Source organism: Ursus arctos, unplaced genomic scaffold (assembly GCF_023065955.2).
Source record: "Ursus arctos isolate Adak ecotype North America unplaced genomic scaffold, UrsArc2.0 scaffold_16, whole genome shotgun sequence".
In the NCBI taxonomy this organism is placed as follows: Eukaryota; Metazoa; Chordata; class Mammalia; order Carnivora; family Ursidae; genus Ursus; species Ursus arctos.
The window spans coordinates 59,047,228-59,057,934 of record NW_026622830.1 but is presented as its reverse complement, the minus strand read 5'-3'; the positions used below and the strand labels follow the sequence as shown (position 1 = coordinate 59,057,934).

General features: G+C 49.6%; 1 long non-coding RNA gene across 15 annotated transcripts in view; it reads left to right on the top strand.

Moving 5' to 3' along the window:
• The first annotated feature begins 241 nt into the window (after nt 1–241).
• The window catches only part of LOC130543888 (uncharacterized), a 310,572-nt gene continuing 300,106 nt past the window's right edge, over nt 242–10,707 (top strand). For 3 of the 15 annotated variants that reach the window (XR_008959620.1, XR_008959618.1, XR_008959617.1), the window contains exons 1-2: nt 245–405; nt 5,020–5,117. This is a non-coding gene — a long non-coding RNA (uncharacterized LOC130543888). Of the gene's footprint in view, nt 406–2,016; nt 2,133–5,019; nt 5,118–10,707 lie in introns of all 15 variants that reach the window. The other 12 variants (XR_008959615.1, XR_008959614.1, XR_008959624.1 and 9 more) reach the window with 8 other exon arrangements.

The following is a 10,707-nucleotide window of genomic DNA, read 5'->3' as shown; positions in this document are numbered from 1 at the left end:
GCGCGGAGCGCCGGGCGCATGCCCGGTCCTGGGGGGGGGGGGGAGGGCGGAAGCTCGGCGCGGGGACGCGGCCGGGCGCGCGCCGTGGCGGTGAAGCCCGCCTCAGCCGGTCGCCGCGCATGCGCGACCTGCGCCGACGCAGCACGCCCTGAGGGCGCTATCCCTTCGCCGCCGCCGCCGCCAGCCCGCCGCCGCCGCCAGCCCGCCGCCGCCGCCAGCTCGCCGCAGCCGCCGCCAGCCCGCCGCTGCCGCCGCCGCCGCCTCCGCCGCCAGTCCGCCGCCGCCGCCGCCACAGGGACCGCTGTGCGCCCGCGGCGTGAGGCGTGGGAGGGAGCACCGCCTGTCGGTTCGCGGCGCCGCCTCGGAGTGGTCTGCCCTCGCCTCCCGGCGCCCCGCGCGGTTCGAGTGAGTGCGGGCCTGGGGAGGGGGCCGGGACGCGGGCGGGCGGGCGGGCCGGCTCCTGGAGCTGGGGGTTGGCAGGGCCTAGCGGGGCCAACCAGCCGGTCCGCGCGGCGGATATGGCGGAGACGGGCCCCTCCCGCGCGGGGCTCGGGAGGCCGAGGATGTGGGGAGGCCGGAGAAGTGGGGAGGACGAGGGAGGGGCCCCGGGAGGACGGCGCTGTGGGGAGGACCGGGGCGCGGGCGGGTCGGGAGATGTGGGGCGGACTGGGGGGTCTCCGGGAGGACGGGGGGGACACGAGAGGCCAGGGAAGGGGGAGGAGGGGGCGGGTTCTGGGAGAACGGCGCTGGGTGGAGGACGGACTTGTGGGGAGGTCGGTGGGCTCTGGCAGGCCTGGGGACGAGGGGAGGCCGGGGGCTCGGGTAAACGGGGAGGTTTGGGGGACATGAGAAGGCCTGGGGGTGTTCGTGAAAGATGGGGAGGTTGGTGGATTCGGGGGTCTCGGAGAGACGGAGGGGCTCGAGGCCGGAGCGCACAGGGAGGCCGGGGGCTTGGGGAGGCCAGCAGGCTTCCTTGGGAGCCGGCCAATTGCCTCAAAAACAAAAGGGGGGAGAGAGGAAGGAGGAGGAAGAGGGAAATCCTTGGGGACCTGGAGGGGGGGCGGGGGAATAGCCCTGACCCTATATGGGGACTCACTGGCCCTCAGGGAAGGGCGGGCTTCGCACCCGGGTCCGCGCGGGCTCCTTCCCCGCAGCTGGCGCGCAACTTGCTGTGGCCCTGTGGTTTTCGGGGCGAAAGCCCTGGAGACCTCGTTGATTCATTGTGCCTCCAAGTTTACCTCTTCCCAACCCAGCCCCCAGCTCTGCTTCTGGCTTAGGTGGAAGAAGGACTTGCTGTTTCTTTCTCTCTCCTTTCCTTTCTTTTCTCAGGAGGAGGAGTGAGTGAGTGTGTGTGTGTGTGTGTGTGTGTGTTACTTGGTTTTATTTAATTGGAGGATTTAGCTTAATGCACTAAGGGTAAAAAGAAATTTTTTTTTAGTCATTTCAACAGTGTCTCATTCTTGCATAGTTAGCCTGCAGCTGGGTTTTTGGCAGTGAGACTAAGATAATAGTAATGTAGTAATTGTGGGAACTGGTTGAAATACATTCAAGCTGAAGGCGGTGTAAGGATTTGGGGATCTGTACTTAAGACGACCAACGCTGGGATTCTTAGGTAGAATGTTGGGATTTTCTCTTCTTCAAAAGGAGTAATTCTAAAGTACTAGAAAGCAGGTGTCCTGATACCCAAGCCGGCACTCTTTTCATATTACGCAATGCGTACAATGTCAAGCAAGTGTCATCAGGTCTTGGGTTCCATATCCATTAGTGATAGCCAGACTATTAAAGTTCTGTAAGCCCCTGGTGAACTTTTCATCTTTTGGGGAGAATGAGGATATAGGAGAAATATTTGTTTTCTCAGGTGTGAAAAAAAGTTGTAACTCTTTAAAGGCAAGCAAGGCCCATGTGTTTGAATTTTAGTTCTCCGGAAGGATAGCAGGTATGTGTAGTAGATACTCAGTAACCAAATAAATGCAAAAAAATTAAAAAAAACCTTTGCTTTTGTGTATACCCTTGTAGCAGGCGTTGTACTGGACTCTGCAGGGTGATAACTGGATGAGAAATGATCCTCTCCAAAGGTCTTTGCAGCCGAGGGAGGGAGACAGAGAAGTCAGTCAGTGATGATGGTACAGTGGGTAAGTCCTGTGATAGAGGTGTGCCCAGGGCATTATGACGGGTACTCATCTTTCTTCAGTCCCCCACATTCTTAACCCTTTTTATACCTATTGTTATTTCCCCTCTACCCCAGACCTATTTTCCCCATACCTTCCAGTAGCCTCTTAGTAATTTTTCTTCATGGTCATACAGACTCATCTCTTCTTCACATTTGATTTCTGGCTTACAGTTTCCTGGAGATCTCCGTTCTCTTCTTTTCTGAGCTGCTTGCTCCTTCGGTCTTTTATTGTGTTGTCCCTGGATGTTCCTTTGTTCTCATCGTTTGGCTTTTGTCCAGAGTTGGATTTTATGTTTGTGGCAACTCTTGTCTTTGTCTTTCTTCACTGACTTCTTCCTTTTGGTGGCGTTAATTACTTTAAAAAGATAGTACAGTGTTTTTGGACAAGTTGAAGACAGCCTTCAGCATGCCCTCCTCTTGAGCAACACTGCTCCGGCTTGGACTTGTTTCCCTCTCTCCTGGTGCACAGCCACCATTCTGGAATCTCCCTTCATCGTCGTCCTGGGGATTCCCTTATCCCTTCTAATGGAAGCTCATGCCTTGCTCATTTTTTGTTGATGCTCGTGTTTTGGTGGAAGACTTTCTCCAGGGGCTTTCTGACATAGGATGCTTAGGAGGCAAACCTTTTGGGACCATGCATGATTGAAACTTGATTGATGGTTTCGCTGGGTATAGAGTTCTGTATTGGAATTCATTTTTGTTCATAAATTCAAAGATTGCTCCATTGCCTTCTTGTTTTCATGTTACTGTTTTAGAATTCAGAAGCTATTCTCATTTTTCCTTCGTATGTAACTTGTTTCCCCCCTCCCATCTTTAGAAGCTTGTAGGAGTTTTACAATTTGTCCAAGTCTTTTGAAATATCGTGATGGTGTACCTTGTGTGGTCGGTTTTCATCCACGGTGCTGCATATTCAGCGGGTCCCTTCATTCTGGTAACTGGGAGTTTTCAGTTCTGGGAATACTCTTTGGCATTACTGTGCTGAGGTTTTCGCCCTTGCTTTTCCTTATTTTGTTTTCCTGGAAGTCTTATTATCCGGAACTTGGCTGTCCTGGGCAAAGGTTGTAATTATCTTAATACCTTTTTCTTCTTCTTCTTCTTCCTTCCTTTGCTCCTCCTTTTCTGCCTTTTTTTGGGGGGGGGCTTTTTTATTCTCTGTTCAGGGAGAACAGAGAGAAACTTTTCTTTAGTTTATTATTTCTGATTTCAGAAAGGTTCTTTAGATTTCCAAGGGCTCTTTTTCTATTTTTCTAGAAGAACATCCTGTTTTTCTTTATTGATTGCAGTGTTGTCTTACCTCTATATTATTGATAGTTTGTATAGTCTCTGTTTCTTTTAGGTTGTTTCCTTCCTTCTCCTGTCTGACGTGGTGGGGCCCTTTGACTTTTACATCAGGGTATTCTGGGTGGGCCATGTGTTGGGGGTCCCCAGGGTTAGTATCTTTAGATCTGTCTTTTGGAGCTGATCAGATTCCCCAGAAATATTCTCCAGTCCCTTTCCGGCACAATTCTGACTTCAGAATCTGGAAGCCAGCGGTGTGCGTGTGTGGTCTGTTGTAGGAGAGCTGGAGAATTCACTGTTCACTGTATATACGGTCATTAAGTCCAGGTCTGTTCAGTGCAGCTGGGCAGGGTGACTTCAGTCCATAGATGCCTCTACTTTTCTGGGGAATGCCCCCTCCCATCTTCTTTCAGAGTGAGGGGTCGTCACGTTGTGCCTGGCGTTGAGGTTCTGGTTTCAGCTTCCATGGCCTTCCCTGGCTCCTCTGTATTTGGGGCTATGCCTTCTTTACCCCCGTTCTGTCTACACTGCTGCTGCCACTTCCGGTCTTCTAGGACACTGCTGTGCAAGTGGAAGTGGTTCCCGTGTGTTCCACTGCTGAATTGGGACCTGGCTTTCTTGGGCCTGCTGACTCATTTACTCTACTTCAGTCTTTTATAGTTTCTGTCTCCTCCAGGTTTCTTCTTTTTACTTTTTTGTTTGGGTCTCAATCTTCCATGTTAGAAGATTTCCTCAGTACTTCAAAAATCTTGGCTTTTTTCTCCTTTCAGTTCTCCCTGTGCTGTTTCAAACATTTTTTAAAAAGATTTTATTTATTTACTTATTTGAGGGAGTGAGTGTATGCACAGGAGAGAGAGCAGAGAGCACAAACGGGGAGGGGCAGAGGGAGAGGGAGAAGCAGACTCCCTGTTTAGCAGGGAGCCTGACCTGGGGCTCCATCCCTGGACCCTGGGATCATGACCTGAGCTGAAGGCAGATGCTTAACAGACTGAGCCACCCAGGCGCCCCTGTTTAGAACATTTTTAAAAAATATCTCTTTAGTATAGTTTTGATGGAAGGCAGTGGAATAGATGTCTATACTCTGTCATTGTATCGTGCACTTATTAGCCAACCACACCGTTAATTTATGATTTTTGATATGTTTGAGTAGTTTCCAGTTGCTTCACATGTATTTCTTTTCTTTTTTTTTTTTTTTAAGATTTTATGTATTTATTTGACAGAGAGAGATACCAGTGAGAGAGGAGACACAGGCAGGGGGAGTGGGAGAGGAAGAAGCAGGCTCCCAGCGTAGGAGCCTGATGTGGGGCTCGATCCCAGGACTCTGGGATCACGCCCTGAGCCGAAGGCACACGCTTAACGACTGAGCCACCCAGGCACTCCTTCCTGTGTGTTTCTTAAGTAGAAATAGGTTTGAAGACAGGGACGTGATGCCCTCTTCTCACCCCTCATCCCAGGCGTTGCCCAGTAGGCTTGCGTGGGAGGTGATGGAACTGGCTGAGGGGTGAGTTCAGTAGAGCTTCAAGAAGTGAAAGGAAGGGGGTTTTAATGCGCATGTTGTCTCTCCTTGTCAGGTTCTCTGAGGACTATGGAAAGAGGAAAGAGAAACCGGGAGCATTTCCTTTAAACCCACGTTTGATTTCTTCACAGAGTTACCGTGGCCTTCAGAACTGTGAGTATAATTCTCTTGCTACATTTGTGTTTTGGTTTTTCCTTTTGTTTTGATTTTTCTTTCATCTGTCTTAAGGTTTCTTTGACATATACTAGAAACAAATAAAAGCTAGTTGATTTTGCAGAGTAGGTGAGGGAAGAAATATTAGTTGTTTAGTGCCTTTTATGTGTGGAGAGAGGCAGGCAGGATGACAGTCCTTTCCCTGATAGTTGTGACAGTAGCAGCATGTGCCCTAGAAGAGTGGCCCAACACCCTCAGCACTGGGCCATCCAGCTCCTAGGTGAGTCTCTGGCAGTAATCCCCTGAATGAGGCTACCCTTTGCCCCTGTTTCACATTTGCATAACTGAAACAGAGGTTAAAGGTTACTAAGTTAGTAAAAAGCAAAGCTGGGATTCAGACTCAGTCTGGCTTTGGAGCCTGTGCTTTTTACTCGTGTTTTATTCTTACGGGCTCTGGATTCAGATGTTGGCTTGGCTGCTTACTTACTAACTCTTCACTAACTACCGAAACCTAGCTCTCTCTCCATGCCAACTCTTCACTGACTACTTAAACCTAGCTCTTTCCTCTGACAAAGGGTGCTCTCCCAGGGTTGTGGTGAAGATGCCATAAGAAATGTGAAATGTGCTCAGCATTCACAAATGTTAGCAATTGCTATTCGGTGGCAGTTCCCCCACTTTAATGAGAGGAAAACTAAGCCCCAGAGATTGGGTTATTTGTGATTTGTTAATTTGTAACCTTGGCACTTGTGCTGCACTCCACAGTTGGGAGGTTATAGAATTGAGATTCTATTCCAGTTTGTCTTACTTCCAAAGACTGCTCTTTCTGGTAGGCCTAGTGGTAAATCGAGGACAGATCGTTGATAGAAGATTCATCAATCTGTCTTGTGGTATTAGCATTGGTAAGATTTTCGCAATACATTGCTTTGGTGTAAAAGCCCCATAAACTTAGACTTCATGGATTCAGAATTCAGAATCATTTATAATTACGTTGAATTTGACTTTGGCAAGTGTCTATGTCTTAGATGTCCAAGGGGCAGGACCCTGGATTGTTTTTCCATTTCCTTCTGGGGGTCAGTTCACTTTCCTCCTTTGTTCTCCTTTCTCCTCCAAACCCACTTTTGTTTCTGCCAGGATTAGGTATTAGGGAAGGGAAGGAAAATTGTGTCACGAAGTTTCAGTTTCCAAGTAAGGCTTGGAAGTCTTGCTCCTTTTCTCTGATTCCTTCTACCCTTTCTTGGCTACGAGAGGCACCTGTTCTGTGTGCTGTGCCAGGTGTGACTCTGCTGTCTTTTGGAGAAGGCCATGCCCAGCTGTTTACATCTCTTGTCTCCTCCCCACCCTCCCTGCACATTTCGATGTTTCTTCCTGTACCAGTGGGCTATATTTATTGGGTACAAGTCTGTTTCTGCATCTTTAAGGGCAAAGATTTTGTTATTTTGTTTCTGCATGTTTTCTGCTTGACCCATGGGTAGTTTTCACTAAATGCTGGATGAAGTAGTGTTTAATGCTTGCCACAAAATAAGTTCTCTTTTCTTAGTGGATCCAAACAAGAGGGAGAATATCAAGTATAACTTTTCATCAGCATTAGCTATTAAAAATCGTTCGTCATGGTAGAGCCCAAGACAGTTTCATATTTAGCAGAAGTTACACAAAATTTTTCTTCTTAATGTGATGTGCAGCGGAACGAAGGCCTGACAGGGAACTGAGAGCCTGTTCTTGGCTCACTGGAACTTTGAGCACCGGGATATAATCTGCTGCTTCTAGTTTGGCCCTCCCCTCCCCTTCCCCCCTGTTTGAAAATATGTAAACCCAGGAAAATAACCTTATAACCAGTGTTTCTATAATTGTTTCCCCCAATTCTGGACAACTGGTGAGGCCACACGAGTAAGCCTGGCTTTGTACAGCATCGACTTAATGGTGTTCCTCTGAGACCCGGGTTCCTTGATGTACCTGAGGGCCCTGGTCCACTTGAGCCCCTGCAGGACAGATCAGGGTCTTGGTTCTTGATTTGTTTTGGGCTCTTGCATTCTTAAGGCAGAACTTGGGATGGAGGTGTTTTACAATCAGAATTCTAGGAAAGCAAAGCAAAGTTTTGGAGGAGTTGAATTGCTGAAATATGTATGGAGATTATTTTCAGGGTTAATGGGGTGTGGGGAGGCAGTAGACAGAAAGGAAGGTTGCCCGGAGACCCATCTGAAAACCCCCATTTGGTGAATAAAGATGGCTTATTTAGCGTCAGGGCGGCTGAGAGCAATTGATAGAGATTGGGCTGTGAGATTCTGGGGCTGTTTGTCCAAACAAAGAGTCGCTAGGGTAAGGCGGTGCTGGCTGTCGGCTCCGGAGGGCAGCTGTCCCTCCCTCAGTGTTGAGCCCTGAGATTCGGCTGAGGTTTGAAAGGCTAGTGTGTTGGGAATAGACACTGGTGGTGGGGGTTGGAGGGTGGGGGAGAGTAAAGGACAACCAGGAGATTGTCGGCACGCTGTTCAGGGAACCAGGTGAGCAGCAGCGGAGGCTGGGATTGGAGCAGGAAAACTGGAGGTGGTGAGAAGCAGTTGGGCCTTGGATGTATTTCAAAGGCAGAACCAGTAGGATTTGCTGACAGATTGGATAAGGGGTGTGAGGACAAAGGGAGGAGTTGAGTTGACTAGAAGGCTCTTGGCCTGGGCAACTAGATGGGGGGAAGGCTGTGGGTGGAACTTGGTTTAGAGGGCCAGATGGGGAGCTCACTGTAGGCATTTTAAGTTTGTGATTCTGTTAGGGATCCAAGTAGAGATGTCATGTAGGCAGTTGTAAATAGGCATTTGGTGCTTGGAAGAGAAGTCTGAGCTGGAAGTGGCCATGAAAACGCAGTGACGGTCTGTGGTCACCGAGGGAGTGAGCACAGAGAAGACAAGCAAGCCTGAGCCTCGGGTCACTCTGCCATCGAGTGCTCAAGGACGAGCATGAGCAGTGTTTGGCACAGAGCAGGTGTGAAGAAGACCACAAGCACTGGCACCATGGGAAGAAGGGAAGAAGTGTCCAGGAGGAGGATGTGATCAACTCTCTGAAGTGTCAGGAAAGGTCATGATGAGGACTGAGGTTTGGCCTTCGGGTGTGGCGACTTGGAGGACACTCTGGCAAGTGCTCGGCGCAGTGTGGGGGCGTGGTCAGAATGAAAGCCTGCCTGGCCGGTGGTGTGAAGGGGGAGAGGGTAGTGAGACAGATTGCATCTGGGTGACTTAGGTGCAGTGTGTACGGTCATCCTCACACTTACTCACCATCTGGGTGCTGAGCAACGCAGCCGGGTCCCTGAGGTCCGTGGTGGTGTCTTCATGTCACGGGCGGGGAAAGGTCAGGTTCAGAGCTTACGGTAGCTTTCTCAAGAGTACGGAGCCGGCAGGCTGATGCCAGGTCTCAGGCCATGCACGCTGTCCTCAGCTGCCCTGCGTCCTGAGGGTGGAGAGACACTGTTGAAGGGGGGAAGGGGGTAGCGTGGTTGAAAAGTTGTAGGAAAACGCTTATGTCCTGCTGGAAGTGCTTCTGTTAGAGATTCTGTTTCTTTTTCTTACTTAGAAATTTCACTTCTATCAGAGGGTGGTACGTGCATGTGTTCAAAAGTAAAACAGTGTTGAATGGTTCATGCAGAACCCAGCGGGCTCCTGTCCTGCCTCCACCATCCGCCTCCCAGAGCTGCCTGGAATCCTGCTTATCTGTTTCTTGTAGCATTTCTGTCCACGGTTCCCAGCAATATCTATGTAGAGGCAGGGCCATCGATGCGTCACTTTTAGACAAAGTTACATTTTGAACTCCCATCTTCCCCCACATAGTTGTAGCACAATTTTTGTTTAGAGCCATAATTTGGCGAACTGTTTTGACTTTGTTAATGTTGCTCACTATTGAGCTGGTGAATGTAGCATGATTATATTCCCTTTTAGTTCAACTTTTTGTTTTCCTGTTTTCTTGAGCTTAACAGTTGCCACTTTTTTTTTTTTTTCTGTTTGCTTGATATTCTTAAGAGTTCTCACTCTCCCTGACAGTAAGGCCTCTTAATAAAATTTGCCATCTGCTCATGTGTATTCCTTCTGTCTTCACCCCCAGGGACATCTGTTTTCTTGCATGCTGGACAGGTTACTCTCCCATGGTAGCAGGGTTGAGGTGCGTAGGGCAGATCCTGCAGGAGCAGGCGAGACCGGGTAGAGAATCCTGATGGGGAAGACAGTGATGGGGAGATCAGAGGGAGGGGGACGGTGTCCTCCTGAGGGAGCAGGTCCGGGCATGGTGAGTGGGGCTCGCGGTAGTTGGGGAAAGGAATTCCAGGTGGAGAAGGTGAGAAAAAGCAGAGCGGGACGAGATCTGTTACTTTTTGTTAACCTACAAAGCCTGTATTGTGGCGCCTCGCTAGGTGGTACATGTTAACTTAGTTACTGACTCTTCCTTTAAGACCTTTAAATAGATTTCCATGGAAAATGTGACATTCAGATCGTTAAACATCTGTCATAAATTTTTTATTTTTTGAAAGATTTTATCTTTTAAGTAATCTGTACACCCAGTGTGGGGCTCAAACTTACAACCCCGAGGTCAGGAGTCGTACACTCTACTGACTGAGCCAGCCAGGGGCCCCCGTCATAAATTTTAATATTTTCTTAAAACCTGCGCATAGGATATATCAAGATACTTAAATCCAAGAGATCATCTTAAACTGTTGATTCCATGTATTCATGGAAAAATCTTTATGGACTATCCCGTCACTGAGGCGGCCCAGCCAGTCATCGTGCAGGCGTGACCAGTGCAGCCCCCCGCTGCGGTCGTCAGGCGGGAGCAGGATGAGCGACCACAGGACGTTTCAGAGGCTGCTCTGTGTCTAGCTGGATGCGCAGGATGGTGTGCAGGGAGGCCGCGGTGTCGCAGAGGCGGGCAAGCGCAGCTCTGTCTCCGTGGCTCAGTTAGGGAGGCCCGTCGCGAACTCGGGAACGAGTTGGTGCAGAACCAAGAGTGAGTGGATTGGCTTCTTTTGAGAAGAAGCATCGCGCAGTTTGAAATGCTGAGGCAGGATTATAGGAAATAAAGTCCGTAAGTGCCTTTCAGGACTGCCAACTGCAGGGCACCTTTTACGTAAATGTGCTGCACCTTTTATGTGGGTGCCTGGCTATTCTCATGGACGGTCAGGAGCCTGTGTTTAGTTCAGTGGGTCCGCCGTGTCCAAATGTTACCTGCTTCCTGAAGCTTCTGCTTTATGCTCCAGGCTTTGCGCAGGACACCCTTTATCTTGCCAATAGTAGTTACGTTTGTGATTCAGGAATTCTACGTGAGGGAAGTCGTCAGAATTGTGATACCTGCCGTTTATGTGTGTCATTCATCGTGTGTTTTGAGTTGTGTGTAGTGTTTATAATAACAAGGTAGTGATTACTGCCCCCACGCTGCAGAGGAGAGCCCGGAGCCAGATACCAGTCAGCCCGAGGCTCCACGTGGTGGTGGCAGGCTCTCCTGTTCCTTTACATGAAAGCTTAGCCCTTGCTCTGAAGTGCACGTGGTGCTCCTGTGTGCGGGCTCTGCCTGTGATAGAGAGGGGGAGGGCTGCCGCCCACTGAGCGGTCTGCAGACCCTCAGTATT